The sequence below is a fragment of the Leiobunum rupestre genome, chromosome 4 (assembly GCF_980474605.1).
Source record: "Leiobunum rupestre chromosome 4, qqLeiRupe1.1.hap1, whole genome shotgun sequence".
Lineage (NCBI taxonomy): Eukaryota > Metazoa > Arthropoda > Arachnida > Opiliones > Sclerosomatidae > Leiobunum > Leiobunum rupestre.
This window is the reverse complement of record NC_143387.1, coordinates 45,630,353-45,647,041: the sequence shown is the minus strand read 5'-3', so window position 1 is coordinate 45,647,041 and position 16,689 is coordinate 45,630,353.

Sequence of the window (16,689 nt, the reverse complement as noted above, 5' to 3'; positions counted from 1 at the left end):
CTTTCTTGGTTTTATACATACGCTTTTGGTGGCGTAAAGGGGCAAAAAATGCTACATTCCGACAACGGGGTTCTTACGGGAGAAAATATTTTTCTTCAGATTTTTGCTTTAGTCGAAAAATATCGAGGATTTGGCCAAGCGAGAGACAAAAGAAAAATATGGCGCACTTTTAATACGCGTACGTGCATTAGTAACATAATTCCAAGTATGACAGTTAGCAAAATTTTATCTTCGAAACTCATTTTCAGAGTTATTGCTCAATCAAGGTTTAGTTCAATAAACAAATTTCAGAGTTATTGCGCAATCAAAGTTTAGTTCAATAAACAAATTTCAGAGTTATTGCGCAATCAAGGTTTAGTCCAATAACTCATTTACAAAGTTATTGAACAATAAAGGTTTAGTTCAATAACGCCTTTGGAGAGTTATTGAACAGTCAAGGTTTAGTTCAATAACTTCTTTTCAGAGTTTTTGAACAGTCAAGATTTAGTTCAATAACTCATTTTCAGAGTTATTGCGCAATCAAGGTTTAGTTCAATAAATAAATTTATTAGTTATTGAAAAATCAAGGTTTAGTTCAATAACTAATTTTCAGAGTTATTGAACAATCAAAGTTTAGTTCAATAACTCATTTTCAGAGTTATTGAACAATCAAGGTTTAGTTTAATAACTCATTTTCAAAGTTATTGAACAATAAAGGTTTAGTTCAATAACTCCTTTTCAGAGGGTCAGTGTCGAAAAATGTCATATTTATTCGTTCTTACTTTACTTACGGTGAGTGTAATATGAAAAGAAACCGTCCAATATTTAGCAATAACAGGAACTCTTTTCAATATATTGACCTTGAATGACTTAATTAGGTTTTAAGGAGGCGACATTGAACCATCCGGAGAAAAATAGTCCTCGCCAAGAAATTTTGGATTGATGAGGTTTTGAACAAACCGTTTCGAAAACGAGGGTTCGAGATCACATTCTCTAAAAAAGGTTTCCTTCGAAAGGATTCTTAATGGTAAAAATAGTTCTCTGACGTTTCAATTGTCCGCACCAACTCCAGGGTAACTTCTTATTGAGTCCTCGTTGAGCAGGACCCTCAAAAGCGTTCGATTATTTGATTATAAAGCCCAACGTAAGAATGATACCTTTCAGCAAAATCCTTTTAGAATTTATTCAAATAGTTCGATATCGAACACTCATTTGCTTTTTTTTCTTCGAGTAAGAATACGTAGTGTGTGGTAGGCTTTTTAAGGCATTTCGCGAGTCCATTAACGATTTCTATTCATAGACGTGCTAGGCTTAAGAAATTCCTCGAAGAATGCTACATTTTCAGACGTATCTTCTTGACGTATTTTACGTTCTTAACCTCTCTTTTAAGCTGATGACCCAACCAATTATAAGAGCGTATTTTTTACACACTGCCTCTCAATATTATCCGCATACTAAGCAAACTCGAGCTCAATATTCGGGCATAAATCTAATATTAATACAATAAGATGGAGTCGTCTTTGTGTTAGTGGAGGAAGAGTGCGCCTATCCTTTTCTGAGAAAATAAGCTGAAGACGTAAATCTCGTTTATCATAGCTCGGTGCTATTGTTTTCACCTCTTTTAAAAATGTTTAAAATGCTCTAAAAATAGTTCTTAGCGCTATTGTGACAGACAATTCATTTGTTTTGGCTCAAAAGGCTTTCTATTATACCGGATCACGTAGATTCACGGCAGCGCTTTAACAATTTTCTACAGAACTCCCAAATTTTTTTTATTAATAAACATGTGTAATTATTCATTCAAAAATATATAATTATTCGTAAACATGTATGTAATTATTCATTCAAAAATATATAATTATTCATTCTAAAACATATAAAATTATAATCAATTATTCGTAAACATGTATGTAATTATTCATTCAAAAATATATAATTATTCATTCTAAAATATATAGTTATTCATTCTAAAATATATAGTTATTCATTAAAAAAATATATAATTATTCATTAAGAAAATATATAATTATTCATTGAGAAAATATATAATTATTCATTAAGAAAATATATAACTATTCATTCAAAATTATATAGTTATTCATCCAGAAAGTATATAATTATTCTTTCAAAAATAAGTAAATATTCATAAATAATATGCAATTATTCGCAAACCAAATGTAATTTTTCATTACAAATTATGCAATTATTTATTAAAAACATGTAATTTTTCATTACAAATTATGCAACTGTTCATTACAAATTATGCAACTGTTCATTAAAAATTAGCAATTGTTCATTACAAATTATGCAACTGTTCATTAAAAATTAGCAATTGTTCATTAAAAATATGTAATTGTTCATTAAAAATATGTAATTGTTCATTAAAAATATGTAATTGTTCATTAAAAATATGTAATTGTTCATTAAAAATATGTAATTGTTCATTAAAAATATGTAATTGTTCATTAAAAATATATAATTGTTCATTAAAAATATGTAATTGTTCATTAAAAATATGTAATTGTTCATTAAAAATATGTAATTTTTCATTAAAAATATGTAATTGTTTATTTAAAATAAATGATGGTTCATTAAAAATAGATCATAGTTCATTAAAAAATAAATCATGTTTCATTTAAAATTGATCATGGTTCATTAAACATTGATCATTGTTCATTGAAAATAGATCATGGTTCATTAAAAAAAGATCAAGGTTCATTAAAAATATATATTTTTTCGCAAAACAAATGTGTAATTATTGATTAAAAACTACGTAATTGTTCATTAATAATGTGTCATAATTCGCAACGTAAGATTAAATTTATTAAACTTAAATTTCAATGTATGTTAAATTGTTTTAATTCAGCCCTAATATAAATTTAAATATTCATATCAAAACGTTGGCGTCGCCGTCACTGCACTCTATTGTGTTAGTTTAGTAGTAAGTTACAATTTTCGCCTACACGTTTTCTAGCTCTGGCTTAACCTGTCTAGTGCCATACTTTGGTTTATTTAAAAACAATTGTGATAAAATTTCAGAAGAAAGTGCAAAATTAATTAATTAATTAATTAATCACAATTATATTAATTAATGTAATTAATTATTACCTATATTGCCTACTAATAATGATACAATTTTGAATTTTAAAATATACTTTTAAAATAGTATAAAGCCATGACTCAAAAAATTTTACTTTTAGTCATTAAGTATCTTGTCACTTCTATCTAAAGAAAAACTTTTAAAATAATAATGACACACCTTCGCCAGACGTGTTTTATTGAAAATTTACATTTTTGGGCCCGAAACCAATACTCCGAAACCATGGACAGTAAATTAAAAGGACAGGTTTTCGATACCCTTCCACAGTGCATTTTATTTCTCCCCGTGTATCAATCAGCTCGAGAGACTCCGAGGGAGTCTTGAAAGGTCGTTTGTACCACGTGATCTTAAAATTTCAAAATGGCATTCTAATGCGGTACGTAATTTTTTGCGCTTTATATTTTAGTAATTTTTAATTTTGGTTTTTTAATTCAATAAAAACTATCAACTGATATTTACTACATCATATTTAATCTATAAAAACGTGAAAAAATACCTTTTGGCGTAAAAATGTACTTCGTGTTTATCTTTTTTCTTTTTTCGAACAGTATCGTCCACTCTTAGCGATACTTGTTTTTTTCAAATAACCTTGGACGACTCCCTTAGTGTGATTGGTTTACGGGGGCTAAAAACCAGGCTTTTTTACCGATACTCTAAAATCTACTATCCATGCCGAAACCAAGTAATATAATTCTACTCCGCTAATACTTTGTACATTCTATTTCCCCACTTCCTTCAATAATAGCGCGTATAATACGATAATAATTGTAGAGCTCGTCCCATATTTAATTTCGAGATGCAGTTCGTCGAATCGTTACTACACTGAACGGAGCTCCGAAGAAACTTTCTACATATTCACGAAACGACTTTACTTTGGAAACTCCATCAGCAAAATGGTGCGCGAGGCACGCAGAGGGTTATTGCTGGCGACTCCCTTGTTAGCCATAACGACTGCCCACACATTCCCATAAGATAGATCTTTCCTTCCCGCACTGGTAGCCGATAAAACTGTTACCAAACCACCGAACATTTATCCATATTTAATACTGACGCTATTTTGCCTGTTGTGAGTTTCTCGTAGATATTTACAGTTCATACACATTTTACGTATTTTTGTATTTAAATTGTCTCGTAACAGACCACCTTAATATTTTTGACTGGATCATTCGCAATGTCAAGATTACTGTCAATCCACGAAAAAATCTAAGCCATTGTTTTTCGATTTCTGTATTAACCTTTCAAACTTAAATAATACCATAAGTATCATTATATCGATAAGTATGACACTTCGTATTCTTCTGGCGCAAATGATTTTAACGTCTGTTTCGCCAATGACAATGCAAATCATTACGTGGTTAAAGACTGTCAATTCACCGCTAATTATTACTTTTATTACTATTCGTTGTAAAGGGACCCGATAAATTAATTGTTACTTAAATTGTAACATCGGAACATCAAAATTAATTGTTATAAACAACCCCTTGTTTCTGAAGGTAGATATTTTCGAATCTGGGAGCTAAACACGTTTTGGCTCTTATTTATGGCAGAGTGGGGTGTGTCGAGTTAACTCCTACGTTATAACGTTACGTCATACCATCATTAACCGAAATCATTCAGTATCATAGCTTAGTTTTTTATGTTACTTATGATATTACTAATAATGGAGCAAAACCTAATATATTTTTAATTGCAGTCATAAAGGTATTCTGAGCCAACATTTGTTTCCTTTCATAAGGTTGTATATACGCTAATCACACGAAAGGTCAGTCCCCAATGTACCGGGTTAAGGAAAAACCCTATGAACGTAACGATTTATAACATTTTTGGATCTGTTTTCCGGTTTTTTGGGGTTATGGAACCAGTTAATAATAATCAGCTAGGCACCACCTTAGGCCCAAGTCAACTAGCGACTTATAATGCCTTTAAACAGGTGGCCGGGTTACAGTGCGTAGGAGGGTGGTGGCAAGCCCTTCATGCTACGCGAGCCAACAGCTCCCTACACTAACTATTACCGTTAACCTCGACGAGTTTTTATGGGAAGGGGAAACCGAAGAACTCGAGGGAAAACCCCTTTGACCAGTGGGGAGAGAACTTTCAAACTCAACGCAGAAGGAGTAGTTCCAAGTTTTCACCCAGTGCCACAAGTTGGGATCGAACCCGGCACCTCTTGCTGCGAGGCGAAAGCGCTAACCACTCCGCCACCCCACTTTTCATAGAAGCTAAAATGTGATTTTATTAAATGTTAAACTTGACGAACCAACTCAAAACCATAATATGTTTTCCAATTTCTAAATAAATTTTGTTACGAGATTGGATAGTGTTGGTTCCAATTTGTTCAAAGTACATTTCCAATTTAAACCCTTAATTATTTTATAAAAATTATTTATTAACAAGTTCTTTCATAGAAGCTAAAATTGTGATTTGTATGTGGTTTTATTAAATGTTAAACTTGACGAACCAACTCAAAACTATAATCGTCGCCGTTAAAACAAAACCACGTATCTTTTCGGTGGCCTTTTTGAGAAAAATGGATTTTTTAATTTTGCAGGGACTTGTGAAATCGCGTGTTAGGTTTTTACATGTTAGTTAATTTTATAGTTAAATAATTTAGTTTCAATATTGAATTTATGAGGATTTTAATTTAAAAATATTTTGCCCAAGGGGAATATTTAGAGATACGTGGTTTCGCGTCATGAAGTGAGATAGGAGCTGAAAATAAGCAAGATACGTGCTTTTGCGCGAAATGCGATGTGAATATCAAAGATACGTTTAAATGTTTTCTCGATTTGAAAAAAAAAAACTAATTGCAACCTATTCATGTTTTTAATGTTGTATACGTAAATTGGAGTGTAGAAACTAAATATGTCAATTTTGACAAAACCACGTATCTCAAGTTACGTGGTTTTGTTTTAACGGCGACGAAATGTGTTTTCCAATTTTTAAATGAATTTTGTTACGAGATTGGATAGCCTTTGATTCAGGCTTTTTCCATCGTTCTCGATTAATTTAATTCACCCTAAATACTCTAAACAGCGCGAAGCTGAAGGAGTTCTCACCCCATCTAGTGGCGGACTTCAGAACTAAAGATTTGTATATTTTCATCTAAAAAAACAATAATATTATCGGTGAGGCCCAAATCATCTTTTAATTTTTAATCGCTCCACGTAAATGACAATCAATTCCACGCCTTAGCTCTATCGGGATTAAACGATGGCGCCGCGTACCTCGATGGAAAGTCTCGTTGTTCGGTTGTAACAAATGCAAGAGGCGTTATTCCGTGTCGCGCCTTTTGGCGGCGTAAGCCCCGGTCATTAGGGTTTGAGGGTGTAGCGCCGAAAGCGGCCTGTAGCGAGAGAGGGTCAAAACGTGCCATTTTTGGCGTAACGCGAATATTAAGGACTTACAATTTTTGGAACGGAATGAATTTATAATTAAAAGAGTATTTAAAGGGAGCAACACGGGCCTTTCATATTTCACCTCTAAAGGTATTTATAAACCCCGGGGCAGGGTGTGGCATCCACATCTCGAACTAAGCTTTAAAGGACAAGCTGACATTTTAACGAGGGACCTATTTTTTATCCATCGACGCGAGATCCCTCTTGTTAATTTGGTAAAAGCCGGGCCCTAATTCATCCACGGAACGGAGGCTCGAAAGAAAAAATCATCTCGCGCCTTCGGCTTCCGCAATAAGCCGGAGGACAGTCGGGAGGCGAGGACGATTGGGAGGAGGGATCTAGGACGAAGAAGGCGAACCTACGGCGGAAGATTTAGGACAATTTTGGGGCTGTTGTCTCCTGGAAGAGAGTACCACACCCCGGAAAACGGAGGTTCCGAGGAGACTGATATATCGTCTTTCTAAAGTTAAGCGAGAGCTTCTAATGATCGCCGGAAAGTCTATTAAAGAAACAATACATGAATCTCGACGATAAATCTTCGGAGGATCGTTCGTCCGAGGGTCGTTTTCGCGGCAATACTCGTTTGATGATGTTAATTTCCATCCGAGAGCGAAGGCGTTGCCTATCGCCTTTCCTACCTTTCAATTTAAAGAGTGCTACAGTTTGCAATTAGAATATCTACTAATTAATAATTAGTATTAAAGGCACTTATACGTAAGAAATAAGTAAGAAAATAATGCACTTCTTTGTATTTAATGAAATTTTATTTTTATTTTACTTAGTACTTAGAATATCTACCCTTTTTACACACAATCCTAAGCCCACGTGAAGTGTAGCCGATGCCGCCGCTGCCGTATTCTACATTTATAACTCTTCAACAAATAGGTCTAGAAGGGTCGGTGATATGTCAATTAGACCATATGGTATGCCCCCGTTATACATTTTTGGAATCGAAGGACAAGAAGTTAATAATTTTCCCATTTTAGTGGTTTTTGAGAATTTTTGCCTTAAAAGTGACATATATATTTTTTTTTAAATTAAGAGCGAATTGGTTGAATATTAAATTTTTAGATATACCAAGGACAGTAGATACAGGGACGAGAAAGCAGGGAAAAAAATTCGATTTTAAACGTCTTCATATTCACGGTGCGAATAAGTAGATAATTCCAATATGAAAAGGTATAAAAAAGCTTAACCCTAAATAGCTCGTACCGATAGGTCTTTTAAAAACTTACAAATAGCTCGCACCAAGGACAGTAGATACAGGGACGAGAAAGCAGGGAAAAAATTCGATTTTAAACGTCTTCATATTCACGGTGAGTTAGATGTAAACAAACCGCGGCCATTGTTAAGACGTGGTTCACCATGGACAGTATTATTGTAGTTAGTTTTTACCATTTTGATGTTAAATTAAAAATAAAACTACGAGCGTAAATAATAAAATGCCCATTTGTTTTGAACACTTAAGCCTGGTTAAGTACCGCTAAAATTAGGTGACCGCCATTTTTTTGTTTACAACTAACTCTCCTTGCGTTTAGGTCGTTTTAGGTGATATATTCCAACAGAGGCCGCCAATACACTTTCTCGTCCCTGTATCTACTGTCCTTGGATATACTGATCATTTCTGAACTACGTTTTCGGTTGCATTAAGAAATTTTAATTTTAAATGAGATTTATAGCGAATTCGCTGAACCCCACAGCCCGCGTAGGCACTATGGTCATTTTTGAATCTCGTACCAATTGATACAGGCGCCATCTAACTCGTTTGCGATTCGCTACAGTTTATTTCCAAAACCAGGTAACCCGAAAAATTCGGTTTGTCAATAAATTAATTTTAAAGAACGTTTTCGTGTTTCGCTATCTTATTCTCTATACCAGGTAACCCGAAAAATTCGGTTTGTCTAAAAATTAATTTAAATGAACGTTTTCGTGTTTCGCTATCTGATTTCCAAAACCAGGTAACTGGAAAATAATTTCATTTTCGATAAAATTCCTCTTGGGTTTATTAAGTTAATGTACAAGATGATTGAAAATTTGTTCAAATTTAAATTTAATATTTAAAATAAAGTTGTATCATCGGGGGGATTCTATGTACTTAAATGTCCGTGACATCTTGTTATATTACGTTATTACGATTGTTGTTGGTGGCTACACATTATGTCGAAGCATTCGCATTTAGTATTACTCCGCGTAAAACTCCAAAATAATAGTATCATAATTGATTTTCGTTGTTTTTCAAAGTACCAAAATGTTAAAAGGTTTTTAATAGAACTAAGGATAATGGAAATCTTTGAGGTCGGATCGTTTTATTTATCGTTTAAAGACTTGAAACGTTTTAGTCAAAATATCGATACTAAGTAAGAAAAATGAGATACAATTTTTTTTATCTATGTTTAGAATCATTATTTGATGGTTATCTTAAACACTCCTAGTGTGGAAATATATAAATACGGAATAAACGCCTGTGGTTAATAAATATAAAATATACGCATTTTAGTTTATCAGGTTATTCACCTTAAATCCGCCACAGTTTACTTTAAGGACTCTATGAAAAGCTTTATTTCATTCTGTACCTATACCTTTTGCGAGCTATAAGTACTATTACTTGGAAACACTTTACAATATTATATTTCAAATTTAGATAGGAACTATTGTATTTTCGGCTATATCAATTTCGTAGTAATATTCTAATGGAACAAAAGACGCCTTCGTGAAATATTTTTCCTCCGCATTTCCGTGAAATCTGGATATAATAGTAAAAAAATGTATACGCAAAATTGAACATACGGTACGTGTTTTGTTCTTAAGACAATGCGCGCTGCCTCAGAAATACTTTGCGATTTTACTAACAAAATGTTTATTACACATTTAATTTAAAATGAGGGAAATGAACGGCGTTATTTTAAGTAAATTAATTCAAAAAATTGCAAATGTAATTTTAATTTGACTAAAATTATAAAATATTTAATATTCTCAAATGGCGACCGTATATTCGGTTTCGTAGTTCCAAAATGATCTTTTAAAAAGTGCTTATTCTGTCGAAGGCAAAAGTTCAAAAACAAATTTAATTTATTTTTCAATTTTATCTCTCCAAAGCAGAGCTCTCCTAGAGAATAAATCTGGCTCGAAATACAAAAAGGGCCAAGTGGCTCGCAATAATTGTAGGCGCGTTAATTGCTTTTATACAAGAGCTACATCGGGCCCCAACAAGAGGCGCGGTCGAAAGGAAGGTGACGCGAGAGTACCGCGGCGAAGATACATTCATAAAAGCATCGTGGTTTCTGTTTGTTCCATCAGCGGGAATCCACTGACTTCCTTTTCGTTATATCAGCTGAGAAACCACTTAAGATAATCTTTTTTCGCTTCTAGCCATAGATGAAAGCCTATACGTTTCGTTACTTCTTCTTTTTGTTAGTTGAAATCACGTAAAAGCTTCGGACGGCAAATATACTCGAAATATAACGACGTCTATCGACCGAGAGTCTCGCGAGGACACATTCAAAGGTTAAATAAGCTTTCGCGTAATCGCGAAGTTTCCACTGGAAACAAGTTTTCATTTATCAAAATTTAATCATAAGGGACAAGGAGCTTAAACAACGCGTCGGTGTAAAGGAGTCGGAAGATAAAATTACATTTTCATAATATTATACAATATAGCATTTATGGTACATCCTACGAACCAAAATACAAATCTTCGTTATACTATTGGTAATATATTCTTCATCAAAGTCATTAAATACAATTATTTAGATTAATACTCCATTCGTGTTACCTAACCATACAGTAAAAAGTAAAGCGTTGAGATTGCAAGTTACCTCCCCACTGGTTGAAGGGGTTTTTCCCGAGTTATTCGATTTCCCCTATTTATGAAAATTTGTTGAGGTTAACGCATTGTAAACCGACCAACTGAATTAATGGCTTTAAAAGTCGCTTGATGACTTAGGCCTAAGGTGGTGCCTTGGGTATTAGCCTAGCTGATTGTTATTATTATTAGTTTGTGTAGGGAGCTGTTGGCTCGCGTGGCATGAAGGGCTTTCCACCACCCTCCGAGGCATTGTAACCCGGCAGCCTGAGGTAATGGCATTAGAAGTCGCTCGATGACTTGAGTATTAGCTTATCTGATTATTACTCTACAGAAAACCTTATAACTCACTGGATAATTATTAGGTTTTAAAATCCAAAATACCACTGATCAATTCCTAGTAACAAATAAATAAATTACTGAATCTAACGATGGATCTTTAAACCCATCAGATTCAATAGGGAAAGAGCAATTTTACTGTATATTATATCAACAAATCGAAAGTAAAGAGACCTTTAGAAGCTCTTCAACATTAGCACTATCATCCACAACGAACTCTACAGGTACTTAAAATCGATAATTCTCTATTAGAAGCTCCGGGATATTTTTATATCATTGACGATCCGGATGAGACGAGTTCTTAGCGACAGTAATTCTTTCGACCGTTTGACGGCCGTAAAAAGTCTAACATAACTCTATCCGTCCTTTGCCATTATTGCGTCAGTTCTGGTCGGCACCTTGAAAGACAGACCCTTTCCCCGAGAAAATACATTTGCCAGGCTGCGACGGCCACGCGAGGGTCGCGCGTATCGAAATTCCATTAAGCCTACACTCAAAATGATTAATAACGCTACAAACATGATAAGAGAACCTCGCCATTTGCGAGAGCTAAATTAGAATAATTTCTAAAATGAACGACTGAGTAGCTGTAATTTGCTTTAAAAATTCCCGCTGCGGATTTGTAAAGATTCAGACCACTTAATTTAAGGGTATTTCGTCCAGAAAACCACGCGGAAATTTGAAATAAAAACAAATAGGAAAGATGACATCAGAGATTCTTTCAATTAAGAGACTTTCGAAAAATAATGCAATTTTTCAAAAGATCTCAACTTCGTAATTCGCTTAGTTCGAAAACAATAGAACTATAAAAAGAACAATATGATATATTATATTCTATTCTTATTAGCATATAATACATCCGCTTATATGTCCAAAATGTTCTATTACTTTGGAAAGCGCTTGAACGGGTTCTGCAAATATTATATAACCATCAAATAATAGTAATAAAAATCAGTTAGGATAATTCTACCTATTGTTCAGTCGAAATTAAAAACAAGTTCAAATTACGAGACAATAACGTATTTGAACAAACATTTCTGGTGTCATCCGACCAACAGAGGGGCACTTATGAAAACGAAAACTGTCAAAAATTTCACCTCATATTGGATTAAAAAAATTAATAAAACGTTTTCCATTGCTCAAATATTTCATGGCGATTTTTTTTCAGCGTACGCCACTTACGTCAATCTGAATTACTCGCTAGAAAAGATTCGGACACGTCTTCAAATGGCTTCTAATGAGGACAGATTTCAGCAAAACGAAATCCTTATCAAGGGAGTCGCTTTCCTGCCGCCCAGAAATCGATTGACTGTGTTGGGCGACATCGGAATTAAAAGGGCAATTATAGGGCGTCAAACTTGTTAACAGCGTCGCTTTATATTACGCGTATCTCTCTCTTTTTTGGTCGTTCACCGTCTTTAGTTTCATCGGAATACTGCGGATGCTTTTAGAAAAGTTTGCACCAAGATTTTCTCTTTCCGCGAGCGAAAGAGTGAAATGTTTCGGAAGCTAGAAAATATTTGTAACTTGGCTCGAACACGCGTTTTTACTTCCCCAACTTTTATCGGTTGTCCGCGTAAGTTCGAGCTCCACGTTTTTCAAATACCGGATCAAGGGCGTATTCCGCAAACAATCAATAGACGACTATTTATGCTTCCTGAAAATAAAAGGATGTTTCCGCGCTATAAATAAAACGCCAGTACTCGGGAAAAATCTCTCTCTCTTCCGTTTCCCAAATAAACTTTACAGTTGTAAAAGACAAAAAGGAAGTTAGTAGAAAGACAATCCAACCTGAATATTTCCCCCACCAGAGTCTCTCGGAAGAAAGGGGGAAAAATGGGGGAACTCAAAAACTTTATTTTCCGCGCCTTACGAGAAATGATCACGATTCCAAAGTTATTTAAAAACCAATACACTATCGAAGTCGGCCGGTCGAGATTTTTACCCCTCTGATTGATGAGGTCTTCACACCCTCCGCAGTGGGGCACGGTAATCAATGGAACACCAATGTCTGTCACCGTTACGTTCGAGGGTTAAGGATCTCCCCGGGGAGCGCAGCCGCGACTTTTACGAGAAGAAGAAAAATTCGGATCCCACACGCGATGCCTCGCTTTAGCGTGTCTTCCGCCCGAAACCTTGTTGATTGAATAAACCGAAAGGGAAGACGCCGTCCCAGCATAAGCTAGCCCCCGCGTGACTGCGATAAAAATTATGAACTTTCGATTGTTGTCTCGAAATGGACGACAATCCTTTCAAGATTGTTATTAGAAATAACCAAAAGTATTTTCAAAAATATTTTTTTCCCCGTTGGTCATCAATAAACAATGAACGTAACGAGGAAATGGCCTGCGCCTGTTCGCGGATGTGAAAGAAACGAAATTTTTCTCGTTTTCTAAATAAAAGTAATAGATTTTATATTCAATTTCGGATTGTAACGAACGAGCTGAAAAATCATATCACGAAATATTTCAAATAAAGCGAAAACAATTCTCAATATTATTCATTTTTCAATTTTACTCGAGTCTTTCAGCGCTCAAAATTGTTCATCAACTATAGACATCAAACTAACAAGGAGACATCCCGAAGTGTAACCGATTATTTATTAATAGCTGAAAACTATTCGTGAGTTCTGAACCGTTAAGAGAACGGCCTAGGACTGAGCTGTAACGTCACGCAACAGTTCTGGATAGTTCAGAACTTTTGTACGAATAGTTGTGATTCGTACGATTTGACGTACACAGCCCGATGTGCAGACGAATTTTAGAGATTTCAACCTTGAGTTCCGACCAGTACTTGCTCTTGAGCAGGTACCATTTAGAACGGTTCCGAACGGTTCAACAAGAGGTTCTTGTCTGCGAATAGTTTGCATTTGGGTAGTTCTAGATTTTTTTTGCCGAATAGTGCCCATGGGGACTGGTTGAACGGTTCAGAACTCACGAATAGTTTTCAGCTATTATAAAGAAAATTTTGATGGTTTTTTTTGTCAATTTTTATCTATTTTTTCTATTTTTGGCATTTTCCAAATTTTGAAATTTGTTCAAATTTTTCACAGGGGGGTCCTAGGAATCGGTCTGAATCCCATGTTATTTTCAATAGGAAAATTTCCATTTGTTGTTGTCAAAAACATTTTTCGTTGCCATGGCAAAACGGTTGCCCATTGAATAAATTCCCTTTAGGATTTTTCAAGTTACACGAAGGTCTACCAATCCCCCGAGTTTGAACAAAATCGGTGGGTTACACTTCGGGTCGTCTCCTTTGTAAGAATTAACAAGATTGCTCAGCCATCAATCGTCATAGGCAATTAATCGAAAGGACGTTAACTAATATGAGCGCGTAACCCGCGCTCCCAACCAATTAGGCTTAAATGGAAACGAGTCCTGGATATGTCACCATGAATTGGAGAAGAAACGCGAGCCCAAACAGGCGGATAACATGTAGGAGAGGCTGGTGGCGGAGAAGACGGCCCAGCCCGAATGTGCTCTCTCCGAATCTCCTCACCCAAATTTGCTCTTGACCTTTTCTACTTTCGCGACGCGATAAAGTTCAACCGCTCGTTAAGATGCCTATAGGTACTCGCTCTTTATAAAACTTTTCGCTTTAATAGTAATAGAGGTCGGCTCTCTTTTTTGGCGCGTACTCTCCGCCATAAACCCCGAAGATTTAATGCGTTCTTTGAAAGACACGGGGACCTCTTAAATCAGTTATTGGCGGATCTTACTCTTTCACGTTTCTAGTGGATCTTTCAGGCCAACCCCTCCGCTTTAGAAGTGTCCGAATATAGTCATTCAAAGTTTATATTAAACGGTAGAGTGTCGAAATTTAATCATGAATCAGAAAGCACTTCGTTCCGCATCGCATCGCGTTTAATAATAGTAATAATAATCAGCTAGGCTAATATCAAAGGATGATAAAATTTGCGAATAAGTAGAAAATTCCAATATGAAAAGGTATAAAAAAGCTTAACCCTAAATAGCTCGTACCGATAGTTCTTTTAAAAACTTACAAATAGCTCGCACCAAGGACAGTAGATACAGGGACGAGAAAGCAGGGAAAAAAATTGGATTTTAAACGTCTTCATATTCACGGGGAGTTAGATGTAAACAAACCGTGGCCATTGTTAAGACGTGGTTCACCATGGACAGTATTATTGTAGTTAGTTTTTACCATTTTGATGTTAAATTAAAAATAAAACTACGAGCGTAAATAAAAAAATGCCCATTTGTTTTGAACACTTAAGCCTCGTCAAGAGCCGCTAAAATTAGGTGACCGCCATTTTTTTTGTTTACAACTAACTCTCCTTGCGTTTAGGTCGTTTTAGGTAATATATTCCAACAGAGGCCACCAATACACTTTCTCATCCTTGTATCTACTGTCCTTGCTCGTACCGATAGGTCTTGAGAGCAAACAAAAAAAAATGTTTAGGCTTAGTTTCTCTTTTCGGTGTATTAGTCGCGAGCCAGATTTCCCGCACGGTACAGACGAGTCCCAAATAGGACGAAACCGGTCTACCGTGGGAATTTCAGGCTTTTTCATTTTATTTAATTTAATTTTTAGTTCGAAGATCTATTTGGTCCCAGTTTTGCGCCTTTTTGTTTGCTCGAAGACCTATTGGTACGAGCTATTTGTAAGTTTTTAAATTTCTTGAAATTTGTTTAGGGGTTAGCTTTTTTACCCCTTTTCATAATGGACTAATCTACTTATTCGCTAAATTTATCATCCTTTGCAATGCAGTCTATAGGTGGTTCTTTTAACTTCAAGAGATAGTGACAGAATCTTTTGCCCATATTGAATTTTTACATAAAATATATGAATACACACTCAAAACTTACTGTTGGAAAAACAGCAAATACGGTTTATAATTTACATCAAGGTGCAGCTGAAGTGGGTTATTAGCAGTTTGTCGTAAAATTGTCAGATTTCTGCTGTATTTTGAAGAAAACAGTAGCGACTGTAAAAATTAATATTTGTACTGTATTTAAAATATCATTTATATTAAAATTAACAATATGAAACCGTGGTTGACGTTTTACTTCAAAAATGCGTAAAATTTACCACACGTTGCTGATTTTTTCTGTTATAAACGGCAAGCGCTAGTATATAAAACAACTAATTATTATTTAGTTGTCGAAACATTTTTTAAAATCGCACAAGTTTAATTTTAGTTTTAAATATAATAATATCCGATAAAAATATTTTTATAAACTCTTTTGTATAAGTAGCATCCCACGCAAAATGCTATATTAATTACTACCCTTGTTCATCGTGTGCTTAATAATTTGAAACCAAGTTAATAGTTTACCTTCCTTTGGTTTTCCCTATAACTCTAAAGTACAAAGACTCGAGCTGATCATGATCAACTAGAGTTGTAGTCATTTTTGATATTTGCTATCAACTTTTACTATTGTATTATGAAAATATTTCGTTAAAGTTTTTGTTATAATAATTTTAATAATTGATAAAAAATTTGATATATTTCTAGCATGAATTGATTAATAAAATATCTGAAACTTTTTAATTAAACCAACGTGATAATGCTAAAATTTTTGATGAAATTTTAAGGTTGTGAATAGGTTCTGTACTAAATACGTTTGATAACTAAAACTACGGCAAACACTGGAATTTTACTGTAAAAACCACGAATTTACCGCATTAAATACGTCTGGAATGAAGGTTAAATAAACAGCAATACTCTGTAAACATAATTTTATCTTGCTGTATTTTTAAACAGCAGAGTGTCCAGTAAATTTAACAGGAAGCATGACAATAAAAAAAACCAGTCAGAGTTGGTTGTGAAATTAACAGCATTCTGCTGGCATCTATGCTGACCGCAGATTACTGTAAAATTTACAATAATATTTTTCTGTGTGTATGCGTTGATAATAATTGTGGAAATAATGATTTTAATTAAATATTACGCATTCACTATTATATTTCAGTTCTTAAATGGATGGGTAGGCTTTCTCTGACGTCACAAATGGGTTTTGAAATCTTTTTTTCTCAGCTCGCGCGCGAGTAGGACGCTTTAGCCGGCTTGACGTCTCGTGAAAGAATGACGTAGAGACTGGGTAAAGACC